Source organism: Conger conger, chromosome 8 (genome assembly GCF_963514075.1).
Source record: "Conger conger chromosome 8, fConCon1.1, whole genome shotgun sequence".
Taxonomy (NCBI): domain Eukaryota; kingdom Metazoa; phylum Chordata; class Actinopteri; order Anguilliformes; family Congridae; genus Conger; species Conger conger.
This window is the reverse complement of record NC_083767.1, coordinates 62,438,732-62,452,999: the sequence shown is the minus strand read 5'-3', so window position 1 is coordinate 62,452,999 and position 14,268 is coordinate 62,438,732. Positions and strand designations below refer to the sequence as shown.

The 14,268-nt window shown below is 43.7% G+C and overlaps 1 pseudogene; it reads right to left on the bottom strand.

The window, feature by feature from the left end:
- Positions 1 to 8,973: 8,973 nt before the first annotated feature.
- On the bottom strand, positions 8,974 to 13,652 carry LOC133135048 (up-regulator of cell proliferation-like; annotated as a pseudogene).
- Between the last annotated feature and the right edge of the window lie 616 nt (positions 13,653 to 14,268).

Sequence of the window (14,268 nt, the reverse complement as noted above, 5' to 3'; positions counted from 1 at the left end):
TAATGTCTCGGCTTGAAGGGATTGTAAGTCTATGGGGAAGGATGATGGTATCCGGCCCAGTTCTGAGACGTTTATGTGTAGGGTAACCAATGTGCGATCCTAAAAAAGGGAGAGGCCATAGTAAATCACTAGAAGGTACCTCGTTTGACTTGGGGCTGAAGGGCCCATCACTCAGGAAGTGATTCAAACACGAGAGCCGGTATGTTCTCACTAACACTCTAGGGACTGGGTCCCAAGTGCTGAGAGTTAGAGAGTGATTAGTACTAATACTAACACTCTGGGACTGGGTCCCAAGTGCTGAGTGTTAGAGAGTGATTAGTAGAAATACTAATATGGTATGTTTTGTTGTCCATGAGAGTGCAAGCTGAAAACAGGCCAGTGTGACAGAGGCGTTATGTAGCGGGTCTGTGTGTGCGTGCGTGCGTGCGTGCGTGCACGTGTGTATGTGTGTGTGTGAGAAAGTGTCGACATTGGAGACAAATAGTCTTTTAGACTCTGATTAGATCAGGTGCACCTTAAAAAAATAAAATAATAATAATAATTAAGTTAAGTTAAAAAAAATGTTTTAAAAATAAAACTTGCACATTAAAATAAGTAAAAAGGAAAATTATTAACAATACGGTACAGACTAGTAGTGGGGTAAGGTAATAACCATGAGCTTGAAGAGTTCAAACAGGCAAGACCCGGGTCCTATGAAAATAATGCATGACAGTATGGGTCGGCAACCACACACTAGTGTATTATTATTTTATACGGTATAAATAAATGGAAATGGAAATACGTTTGGATTGGTGGGAAAAAGAGACAATGTTAAGACAGGAAAAGCAGGCTAAGAGGGAAGAAGGAGATAAATCCGCAATAAAAAAATATATATATATTTTTTAATGTATTACAATTTTTATTCTTTGTAATTTTTATTTTTAATTTTTAATTCAGTGTTACCTCCTGTTGTGCATTTCAACTGCTCTTTTGATCCAAATTTAGCATAACTCGCCGGCATATACAAAATTGACCTGGACCTAGATTACCCTGCGTGTCCGGCAGACCACTATCAGCAACACCCGGCACGGCTGTCTTCCCATGCATTCCCACCCATTCATCCCACCTGTTCTTCATTTAGTGTCTCCACCTCTCACTCCTTATATAGATTTCTTTCCTGTCTTTCTCGCTTCCCTCTCACCTGTTTTATGTTGTCTGTTCAGTTCTGCGATTGGTTCCCCCTGCCCAGGTTCTTGACAGTTACACCCATTATCGGTACATTGTTAGTTGCATAATCACCTAATTGATTCATACATGATTACAATGTTTATTGGATCTTCATTTTGTCTACAACTTATGATTTTGTTTCTCTACAAGGTTTTGCTCATAAGGATCATCAATTGTTCAATGGAGTGCTATGTGCGTGCATCTGCCGGTATCCAGAAGTGACGCTTAGCTGTTCGGAGAAAAGAAAGCTGTCTTTTCCCGGGAAAAAAAACGGGTTTTTCGATTTCCCCTGTGATACTGGAGCTCTGTACTGCACATATCCATAGCTGACCATTGTTGTCATCCACGTTATGTTATTTTAAATCAATTATTACCCGATTGAGTAGATGTGATTTTTGTTATCATGAAATGATAAAAGGAGGGAAATGTTCTTAATTGATTCGTAATTGACAATATGTGTTAACATAAAGACAATCACATGATTACAAATAACCTTTTAGTGATAATCCTTATTACCATTTGACCACTTTCTGAATTAAGTGCTTACTATGAGTGTTTCTCTGTCTCTCTCCAGCAGACAGACAGCCTTTGACCTTAATGTCTCTGCTTCTCAGCTAGCACATTCTGGTCTTACAGCAAGGTCAACAAGCCTTAACCAAGACATGGGTACCCTGGTAGCCTACCTTCGGAGGTGGCGTCTACAGCTCAGCATCGGTAAGACAGTAACAGCAGCATACCATCTCAGCAACAGGGAAGCTAAGAGGGAACTGGAGGTGCGCATCGACAACAAACGCCTGGAGTTTCAGCAAGCCCCGAGGTACCTCGGCGTGCGTCTGGATCGGACACTGTCCTTCAAACAACATCTTGAAGAAGTTAAGGCCAAGGTAACTTCAAGGGTCTCGCTGATCCGTCGCCTCGCCAGCACGACCTGGGGAGCCTCCGCTAAGACGCTACGTATATCTACCCAGGCCCTGGTCTTTTCTGCAGCGGAACACTGCGCCCCAGCTTGGAGCAGGAGCCCGCATGCGAGAAAGGTGGACGCCCTCCGGATCATAACTGGATGCCTACCCGTCTTCCTCTTGCCAGTCCTTGCGGGAATCGCTCCGGCCGGTCTCCGGCGGGAGGCTGCCACCCTTGCACTGGCAAGAAAGGCACAGAAACACGACTGGCACATCCTGCATAACACCACAACGACAGCAGCGCCTCCAAGTAGACTCAAGTCCCGCCACCCCTACAACTAGGCGGCACAAGAGGTGCTTCACTCTGTCCCTCAGGACCTGTCCAGAAATGCATGGCTGGTGGCAGCTTGGAAGCAGGAGTGGGAGATGGCCGGGCCCACCCGCATCCACGGCTACATCTGGGACCCGGGAGGTGGTGCCATAGGAGGAGATGACCTACCACGCCGGCAATGGACCTTATTGAACCGTCTACGAACTGGGGTCGGTCGCTTTAAATCATCTATGAAGAAGTGGGGCCTCGCAGACAGCGCTGCTTGCGAGTGCGGCGAGCCTGAGCAGACTGCCGAACACATAATTACCACCATCCCCCTATACAGACCACCCTCGGAAGCCAGCCTCTTTGACGTAGGACCAGAGACAAGGGCATGGCTGCAAGACATCGAGTTGGACCTCTGATGTTACACGAAAGAAGAAGCTGACGTTTCAATAAAAGCACACCAACAAGCAAAATGCACCAAACATTTTTTATTTTTGTTTTGTTTTTTCACATAAAGCATGGCAAAAAAATACAAAGAAATGAGCGGCTTCACAGCAAACGAAATGGAGATATTGTTAGATGTAGCGCTGAATAAAGAAACATTATTTTCCAGTTTCAGGACTACGGTGTCCAACAAAACCAAGAAGAACTATGATTAAACATCGCTCCTGCACAGAGAGAGAGTGGGAAATCGTCAGTTTATGAATATTATTTAAAAGGCAATTAGGCAACATGTATAATAAAGTGCAACATGCATCCTTCGTAATTTATTTATAATTATTTCCATGAAAACAGTGCCATCACTTTGATATTTTATTAAAAATATTAGCCCATTATTATTATTAGCAACTATCGAATTATTAGTGTACATATTGTTGAACAGATTGAGATGTAACTGATTTCAGAGGCTTGCGGTCGTAACAGTGGTGACCACAAGCGGGAGTGAGCCGACAACATCGCTAAGGTATAGCTAAGAGTGGTTCAGACCAACCTTACGAAAGTACGACGTACAGAAGGTATACTTAGCTAATAACGTTTCGGGAAACACGCTGAAACGTTAAGGTAGAGCTTAAGGTACAACTTACGAATGACGAAGCGTTAAGAAGGCTTCGGGAAACGCACCCCAGTTCGCTTCGCCGACTCAGGTACAGGGCACCTGAAAACTGGATCACGGAAATAACGTGGAGGGTTCGAGAATCATTTAAAATTAGGTCTTGCTGGATACACGCTCTTGAGCTTAGATTCCGGTTTGTGTTTCACATGAAGTTTGAAGGCGTGGTTTCTGTGAATGCAGATTCAGAGAAACCACGTAATCTGCAGGAACGGGTGGCTACATGAGAAAGGGAGGGGCGCAACCGCCATCCTATAGATCATGTGAAGTCTCTGAAAGGCTTGTTCATGTTGCGGGAGGCACAAGTGCTCCATCTTTGTCTGTTTAAAGAGCAGGATGCCTGCAGTTACACTCAGTGAGCACATTATTAGGTTTTTACTTACTTTTTAAAACTTATTTAGTCTTCCATGTTCTAAATCACTTTGATCACATTTTTCCCCCATTCTGATGGTCGATGTGAACATTAACTGAAGCTCCTGACCCGTTTCTGCACGATTGTATGCACTGCTGCCACACAATTGGCTGATTAGGTAATCACATGAATAGGTGTACAGGTGTTCCTAATAAAGTGAGTGTATAATGCTGCACTGAAACTCAAAGAGCAGTTCAGCAGGGTGCTTTCCCAACATGGTGTGAGCTGGCCATTCTAATGAGATCATGTCCTTATGCTTCTTACTGAACCAAACGCTCAAGCCTATTTGATTTTTTTATTTGATTTTATTTTCGTACTGTTACATCCATTATCAGTACATTGTTAGTTGCATAATCACTAAATTGATTCATACATGATTACAATGTTTATTGGATCTTCTTTTTATCGACAACTTATGATTTTGTTTCTCTACAGACGGCCTTTGACCTTAATGTCTCTGCTTCTCAGCTAGCACATGCTGGTCTTACAGGGGTATTCAGAAGACAAAATACTGATAAATGTTCATGGCCAGCTTCATGTCTTTTTGTTTTGGTAAAGGCCCCCCTTCTGGAAAAGTATGTATAAGAGTCTTACTGTGTGATGCAAATCATTTATTTGCAAATAAAAACAAAAGTTAATGAGAAGAATAGCTATTGTTGTGTTTTTACTGGATCTGTTCCATCAGATGATACTCACCTGTGAAATGTTAAAAAGGGCATTTTTCACAAACTATTTTTTACTGTGAAGAATGCCTCACCCGCAAATGTAGTCTACAAATGTGTTCATACAGCGGAAGTTGTGTCGAGTAATAGCGTTTAAATAAATAAATAAAAAGACTATAGGCACCCCTTTATATAAAATACACACTTTGAGGCTCATGTACTTCATGCTCGCGCTGTCCTAAAACTCATTCTTGCCGTGCATTTTTGATACGGTTTGTGGCTACGCCACCTAGGAATACGCCTTCTTTGGCTTGTTATGTTTTTTTTTACTGAGACTGGTGCGTGGGCGGTTTGGACCCAGAATGCACGACTCAGAAACAATGGTGTAGTAAAGTCCCCTCAGGGCTTAATACGGGGTATATCCAGAGAGCGTAGTCAAAAACAAGCAATGTTCATACACGTAAAAGCCAGCCAAAAAACCAAAGCGCAGTACCGAGGGAGAAGGCAGTCTCGTAATCGGTACACTATGCAAGAAGTCCGGTAGCCAGGAAAGCTGTCAGCGGGGCAAAAGTACAGGCGGTAGGCAGGCTCAGGGTCGATGACGGCGCAAGAGTCAAGACCGAAGTCTGCTCCGCGGGGCAAAAGTACAAAAACAGCAGGCAAAGACGTGGTACAGGCAGGCAATCGTCAACAAAACAGAAGTCAATAATCTTTATTGACAATAACAATTTCACAAAGACATGACATGAAACTGAGCTTTATATGCAGGTGTAGACAGGTGTAGACAATTAGCTTGAGAGCAGCATGAGAATGGAAACCAGGTGTGGAGGATTGACAAGTTAACAAGATAATTAGTAATTGTTAGTAATAAACCTATCCTGCCCCAGCGTTAGTTTATTAGTAAATGACATGCACAAGAAACGTAAGGTAACATGAACACATGGTTAGAATGTTAGTATTACCCAATCCTGATCTAGCGTTAGTAGATTAGTAAGTAGACAAGGGAAATTGAAACAATTAGGGAAGTGTGAGTGACAGAAAGGGAGAGAGAGAAAAAGCAGGAATGCAAGGTTTGCAGAAAGACACAAAACAGTGTATGCTAAACAATGAACGGAACATAACATGTAACAAACATAAATCGTGACATGAATAAACTATATAACGTGACAAGACAAGACTAACAATTAAATCATAACAACTAAACATGAAACGTAACATGACTTGAAAATTAAATGTAACAAGAAATAAAGCATAACATGACTAGACTAACATAATACGTGACATGACAGTAACGAAACCAAGACAATGACTAAACATGAAACATGACGTGACAAACATGAAATGTGACATTTACATTATTTTAATATCTTCGTCATAGTGCCTTAAATTACTTTGCAATCAGGGTTGATTTGGCAGAAGCACCATCACATTACTGGTGTAATTCACCATTTTCTATGATTAGCACACCAACAAGCAAAACGCACCAACACGGAAACATTTTTTATTTTTGTTTCGTTTTTTTACATAAAGTGTAGCCTGGTTAGCTCAGCTAGTTCGCTAGTAAGCATGGTGAAGTGCAGTGAAAGCGAAGGCTGGTAGCAGGTTATCGCGACAACACTCGCCGTTGAAGAACGTTGTTGCCTTTGGCTAGAGGTGAGTTTGTCTTCAACTGACTGGTAACGCGTTCGTTCAACAAATATTTGGACAAGTGAGAGGCCGGGGTTCAAATCCCACCTCGGACTCAGGCAATTGCTCACCTGTTACAAATGCATGGCGAAAAAATACAAAGAAATAAGCGGCTTCACAGCAAACGAAATGGAGATATTGTTAGACGTAGCGCCAAGAACTATGATTAAACATCGCTCCTGCACAGAGAGAGAGTGGGAAATCGTCAGTTTATGAATATTTCAAAGGCAATTAGGCAACATGTATAATAAAGTGCAACATGCATCCTCCGTAATTTACTAATGTATTATTTCCATGAAAACAGTGCCATCACTTTGATATTTTAGTAAAATTATTAGCCCACTATTATTAGCAACTATCGAATTATTAGTGTACATATTGCTGAACAGATTGAGATGTAACTGATTTCAGAGGCTTGCGGTCGTAACAGTGCTGACCACAAGCGGGAGTGAGCCGACAACATCGCTAAGGTATAGCTAAGAGTGGTTCAGGCCAACCTTACGAAAGTACGACGTACAGAAGGTATACTTAGCTAATAACGTTTCGGGAAACACGCTGAAACGTTAAGGTAGAGCTTAAGGTACAACTTACGAATGACGAAGCGTTAAGAAGGCTTCGGGAAACGCACCCCAGTTCGCTTCGCCGACTCAGGTACAGGGCACCTCAAACGTCGCTTCGTCGACTGAAAACTGGATCACGGAAATAACGTGGAGGGTTCGAGAATCATTTAAAATTAGGTCTTGCTGGATACACGCTCTTGAGCTTAGATTCCGGTTTGTGTTTCACATGAAGTTTGAAGGCGTGGTTTCTGTGAATGCAGATTCAGAGAAACCACGTAATCTGCAGGAACGGGTGCCTACATGAGAAAGGGAGGGGCGCAACCGCCGTCCTATAGATCAAGTGAAGTCTCTGAAAGGCTTGTTCATGTTTTGGGAGGCACAAGTGCTCCATCTTTGTCTGTTTAAAGAGCAGGATGCCTGCAGTTACACTCAGTGAGCACATTATTAGGTTTTTACTTACTTTTTAAAACTTATTTAGTCTTCCATGTTCTAAATCACTTTGATCACATTTTTCCCCATTCTGATGGTCGATGTGAACATTAACTGAAGCTCCTGACCCGTTTCTGCATGATTGTATGCACTGCTGCCACACAATTGGGTTGGATTAGGTAATCGCATGAATAGGTAGGTGTACAGGTGTTCCTAATAAAGTGAGTGTATAATGCTGCACTGAAACTCAAAGAGCAGTTCAGCAGGGTGCTTTCCCCACATGGTGTGAGCTGGTCCCTCTAATGAGATCATGTCTGTATGCTTCTTAATGAAACAAACGCTCAATCGCAACATTACATTACATTAACGGCATTTGGCAGACACTCTTATCCAGAGCGACGTACAGCAAAGTGCATACCCATAACCAGGGATAAGCACACTGAAAGACCATGTAGGGAAGTAGAATTTCAACTGCTACCTGCAAAGATAAGGAGCAGGGCCTATTTGATTTTTTTTTTTTTTTTTTTTTTTCGTACTACCGCAACATGCAAATGTATGAACAAACCACTTACCTAGTCAAACTAAAGTAAACATCCTGATACACAAGTAAATCACAGAAAGACAACAATTACAGGCTTCACAAGGAGGTAGGGAGGGCCAGGGAGAGGTGCTGCTTGAAGAGGTGCGTCTTCAGGTGGGAATAGATTCTACAGTTCTGACCTCAACGGGGAGTGTTTTATATTTGAGTATGAAAATATAACAGTTTACTACAGACTACTGGACATACAGTATGTAGTGTAACACTGAAAATGCAAAAGGCCAAGATTAGATAGTTTTCCGCTCATCATAGTGTTTTCCATTGAGCATATCAGTGTTCAATTGGTTCTCAGAAATGTATTCATTTGATGAGTTGTGTGAGTCACTTGAAGACAAAATTTCATTTTGAGAAGACATAACATTATTTTGAATGCAGTCTTTGCTTTTGCAAGAGATTTGTGTAGTTTTTGGATGTGTGTTTACCGTTTTAAGAAAATGAGCCATGCTTTCAGAAAACGTGTCAACAAATGAGAAAAACTGTAATAAGATTTGACGCCATCTAGTGGCAGCTCAGTTAAAGGCAGTGACCAAAATACAGGACTGTTCATGAAGTTCAAATTACATTTATTTTCATTGTGATAATGCCAATAAATAAATGTTCAAATGTGTCTGGTGAAACACACAAAGATTCACAAAGAAAAACATATTTCAATTAAAAGGCACCAAATCATTTATAACTTCAAAAATCTGGCGAATGGCAGATGAAGGTCATGTGATCTATGAATAGAAAAGACATAGGAAGGATAGAAAAAAGTAAATAATAAAATAGAAAAAATATTTTTGTAAATTTTGTAAATTCTCTTTGATATAGCACATATGGTGAAGGTCTCAGCATAAAACAAACTGTTAAAATGTAACCATCCCTGGTTATGCACCACAGCAATGGAATAATGTTCAAAGATCAGCCCTGCTAAGTCAGAGACAGTGTGTATGATTTAATTCAACTGTCCCCTTATTTTAAATTCCATTGAACTTGGCTGTGGCTGTATGCTTAACCATTAGGAGTTGCATGCGTGAGGAGACTATTTATTAATAATTCCACTCAGAAGATCATCATCAGCCCTACTGAAACAGGGCATGTATGATCCATTTATTTTAATCTCCTGTTTTCATCTTGAATGATTCCTCCAGGTTTTCCATGGCTTGGTTCTGGGTAATGTCTCTCCATTGGGGGGGAATATCTGCAGGCTTGGCTTTATATTCCTCGGCAAACTGCTCCTTGAACTTTTTGAAGACATACTTCCAGTAGTCTGAGGCCTGGATGCTGGTGTCAGGCTGGATGCGCCAGTCAGGGAAAATGCTCTGATACTCCTTGTATGGATGAAGTTTCCACTCTGTTTCAGGCGACCTGAAGTTTTTCTCACTGGCAACATCGGTGGAGCAGATGTCACACACTAATTTACAGGAGCCAATTTGTCTGTATCCCCCGTTCCCCTGAGGACGGTGAATAGAGGCAAAGTGCTCTGTGTGGTTCTTGCCACCAGCTTCACAGGGGGCCTTGCACAAGGGACACTGCCTCCCACAGCCAAACACCCTGTTAAACAGCTCCTTCTGCGGCTGAAAGGGCAGTGAGGTCAGCCTGGCCCTCACATCCCCACCTTTCTGAAACTCTCTGGTAAAGGCCTGCTCCGTTTCATCCACAAGCACCTCCAGACACCGGGAAAAGTCTTCTGGCTTGGCAGTGTTTAAGGCCAGGACTGCTCTGAGGGGGTCTTTAGGGATGACAAGCTCCTTCTGTAGGTCACTACAGATATCCTGAATGAACTGCTGAATGTTCTGGGCCTCCTCACCCCTTCCTGCCTCCTTACCCCTTCCCACTGGTCGTTTACTGTCCTCCATTGGTGCGTTCTTTATAGCTTCCTTTATTCTTTTAACCTTTGCCTTCAGGTGCATGATCTCAATGTTCCTGAGGCCATCTCCCTCCAAGAACTGCTTAACCATCTGCTCCAATATCCAGTCCTGTACAAAAGTGTCGTAATTATTTATGTATCTCACAAAGTCCTTAAAGTTATCCTCTGAAAGCAGCTGCTTGAGGATTGAGAACTGGAAGAAGGTTTGAGTGCTGAAGTCAATGGCTTTCTGCCCTGTCAACACTTCATCCACAAGGTCAGGGCCCAGAGACTTGGTGATGTATTCCTTTACTGCTGGTTGAAGACAGTTGAAGGTGCATTCCTCTGCCTTCTTCTGACACTGGTCTCTCTTACTGAACAGGTCCTTAAAGTCAGTGCAGTACTGTTCCTTGAACTGTTCCAGACAGTGACGGGGGTCATTTGCACGGATAAAATCCAGATGCATTTTTTGAAACTCTCGAGCTGCATGTCCACAGATGTGAATCTTCAACTTGGCCCGAAACTCAGCAGATATTTCCAGATTCGAGTGCTTGTCCATGTTTTCGTCTGCCATGCGAAACAATTCTGTCATGTATGTGTTATGGTAATCAGACCTGGTTGTCACTTTCTCATCCACAAACTGCCTACTGCACTCGATGATGTGATTAGCCATTTGTTGCATGTTTTGTGGAACTCCATTATCTTTCCTGCACACAATCAATGGCTCTTTTCCATATTCAGACAAATTGCCCACTGTAGACAGAATTTCATGAACTGAGCTGCCTTCTCTCCCTAAGTTTGCCCTTAGCTGGTGGTAGATATTTTGAGCAATGTCCTGTTTTTCCAGGCCAGAGAACTGCAGTTCTTTCACAGTCTCATTCCACATCTTCTCAAATTCATCATCTGACAGCTCTTCACTTTTCCTGCATTTCTCAATCAGGTCCAGCACCTTCTGCTCCATTGTGGCTGTGCGTTTTTTTTTTATGTCCTCTAACTTGAATAAACCCTTTCTGATCTCCACCGCTGCCTCAAGCTTGTTTATCACAGAGTTCTCAGTCTCTTTCCTGATGGTTTTGGCTGTGCTGATGAATTCCTCCTTGTACTTCTCCACCAATTGAACGTGTCCCTCTGCTCTCTTGTAGAATTCAGTTAGGTTGTCCAAAATGTGCTGTTCCTCTCCTGTCAGTCTTAAAGAGGCCTCACTTTTCAGGCAGATCAGTAATTCCTCAACACTGGATGGATGAGTCTCTCCTGCTCTTGAGTTTGACACCCTTATTTCAGCTTGAGCTAACCAGAAGTACATGATCTTCCTGAAGGCCCACTCCCAGTTGTTGAACTCGGTGCAAAGCTGAGCATAAGCTTCAGCCACAAGGCTGTTGCGGAAACTGAAGATGAAGTTCTCATACTTCACTGCTTTCCATAAGCTTGTGGTCCATTCAAGGAACTCATTGATTGTGTGTGCGGAGCTCTTTCCAGATTTTTGTTCCATAAACTTCTCAATCACACTCCGCTTGAACAGATTGGCAGACTTACTGCAGCCAACATTGACATGTGCCATGGGAGGGTTCCCATGCCAGAGCCCAGGGATGTACCAGGTGTTTTTCTCTGGATCATACTCCATGACATCAGTAAATGATTTGTTGGTTCCCTTCTTTTCCATCTTAGCTGCTGCTTGGGTCATCTCATTCAGCTGCTCCAGCAGAAGCTTCCTGTGCCTCATGTTCTTGTCATGAGCAGAGATGTCTGGTACATTCTGGTGCACAAACAGACAGCAGGGTTTTCTCCCAACTTCTTTCATGCGTAGGAAGGCATGCACCACAATCTGCAGGATGTCCTTCATCTCTGTGCAGTTCTCCATGGCGATGTTGATGACTGTGATGTCACTCATCCCCACCACCAGAGTGGCCAGTTCATTGTCATGCTCATAACTGTCATCCAACTGGGCCAACTCTGGTGACTTCAGACCTTCAGTGTCAATAACCATGATGTAATCACACCCAAGCTGCCTCTTAAAATCCTCTTTCACTCTGATGAGGAGCATGAAGGCCCCTCTGGTACACCTGCCACTACTGACAGCAAACTGGACCCCGAACATGGTGTTCAGGAGGGTGGACTTCCCAGTGCTCTGTACCCCCAGTACAGTGATCACCCGGATCTTACATTTATCCTGTGTGAGATGATGGAGTTCCTTTAGAACCTGTGTAACCCACTCCAAAGGAATGTTGGAGGAATATCCATCCACCAGCTCCAGAGGAAAGCCCTCCTGTAGCAGCTTGGCACACAGACCTGGAAGGCGCCGGATCTGAGAGGTGGGGCCTTCAGGGAGTGAGCAGGCTGACTCATACAGCTGACCCATTTCCCTCAGGAAGTGCTCCGTCCCCAAGGAACAACTGGAGATCTTCTTGTCCAACTCTACAAAAAGCTGCTTGTTTTCTGATGAATTCTGACACTCTTCCTTGTACTTTGCCTGAAGCAGTGGAAGGGTTTTGCGTGAGAGGTTGTCCAGGTTGATCCTCATCCACTTGAGGAAATACTTGCATTCCTCTGTAGAACTGGACATTGAAGAGATGAATCGGGACATGGACTCTGAGATGTTGTGAGCTCTCTGCTGTGCTCTGAGCTTCTTTTTCTTATCTGAAAGCTCATTCCTGTAAATTTCTATGTTTTTATCCCCAGCATTTTTCATCCTGCACTCTTCCCTCTGCAGGTTGGCCAGCTGTTTCCATACAGTCCCTTGCAAGGGAAGCTCTTTCTCCTTGAAGCTTGGAATATCAGATATTCCTCCTGTGATTTCATCAGCCTTCTGCTTGCCCTTCTGACAGCAGATATAATCTTCATCAACATGGATCCCAAATTCATGCGCAACAGCAGTCATCCCTTCAACACTCATTTTGACCACATTTCTCTTTAAAATGCCAGTGATAGCCGAACACAGGACCTTGATGAATTCTGCATCATTCATGTGTGGACTCTTAATGATGATGTCACTGGGTTGTTGCTGTAACTCAGAAACACATCTCCTGAAGTCTTCTTTATTGAACGTCTTGCTCTGTGAATTGCTGATCAAGAACCAATGAGCCGGAAGTTGCTGGGAGTCCAGAAATGTGCATTTTGACCCAATATCATCACAAAACACAAATATAGCAGCAGAGGTTTGGCAGAGGAAACAATATTCAGTTTCAAAGTCACAAAGGTCCCCACGGAGGTTAGCTATAGCCAGCGGCTCAGAGAAGATGTCTATGTCTTCCTTCCCACAGGGCAGATACCAGCTGATTTCCACCAGCCTATTGGAAATCCTCCTTGGGGTGTCACCACACTCCATGTGTTTGTGAACAAAGGTGTCTTGGTACTGCTGAGGGTTGCTGAGGACCTGGTTCAGACTGTGAGACTTGGACATGCTGCTGTTTCCCAGCCTCACAAAAGAGACCATGGGGAAGTCAGAGAGAACAATGCTCTCCTCCACAAACCCTCTTGAGTCCACCAATGAGTGCGGCTTAAAGTATCCCTCATGGCCCACAGCATTAAAGTGCACTCTTGTTCATCACATTTAGGAAGCAGCAGAGGCACAGAGAACTGGCACATGGACATTTTCAAAACCATCTCCTGCTGGAGAAAGCCATCGGAACAAAGTAAAACAGCAGTTATGAGGTCCAGGGGGTTGACTCTGTTGCTGTTGAGTTGTGGATTGTACTGGGTATCCAGTGACCTTTCCCAGTTCTTCAAAGCTCTGTCCTGTTTAGAGGTGCACCTCACACTCCTAGCAGTCACACTCACCATCATCAGCTTCCGCAGGAAACACCATGGCAGAGCTTTCAGAGACTGGATGCTTTCATCAGATAACGTCTCTCCATCAATCTGCAGCACCTGGCTCAGAGTCAGCTTGTTCTTCAGGTGGTGTTCCAGTCCCAGGTCACTCAGCAGGTCCTCCAGACTGGTTCCTGTCATTGGGGATGAAAGCTGCATTAGTAATTGTACTGTATCTACAGTACTATACATATAAAAAACCATAAGACAACAAGCATGTACTAATCCATACCACGAAAACACTACCGAGAGTGTGAGTTGTACTTTTTAGCAAAGTCCCTCATGGCCCACTTCATTAAACATCCTGGCAGACTGAATTCTCCCTATCCCTGGCAGACTGATTCCTCCCAATCCCTGGCAGACTGAATTCTCCCTATCCCTGGCAGACTGATTCCTCCCTATCCCTGGCAGACTGAATTCTCCCTATCCCTGGCAGACTGAATTCTCCCTATCCCTGGCAGACTGAATCCTCTCTATCCCTGGCAGACTGAATTCTCCCTATCCCTGGCAGACGGAATCCTCCCTATCCCTGGCAGACTGAATTCTCCCTATCCCTGGCAGACTGAATTCTCCCTATCCCTGGCAGACTGAATTCTCCCTATCCCTGGCAGACTGAATCCTCCCTATCCCTGGCAGACTGAATTCTCCCTATCCCTTGGTGACTGAATCCTCCCTATCCCTGGCAGACTGAATTCTCCCTATCCCTGGCAGACTGAATCCTCCCTATCCCTGGGAGATACTACTGCCAGTTATGGAC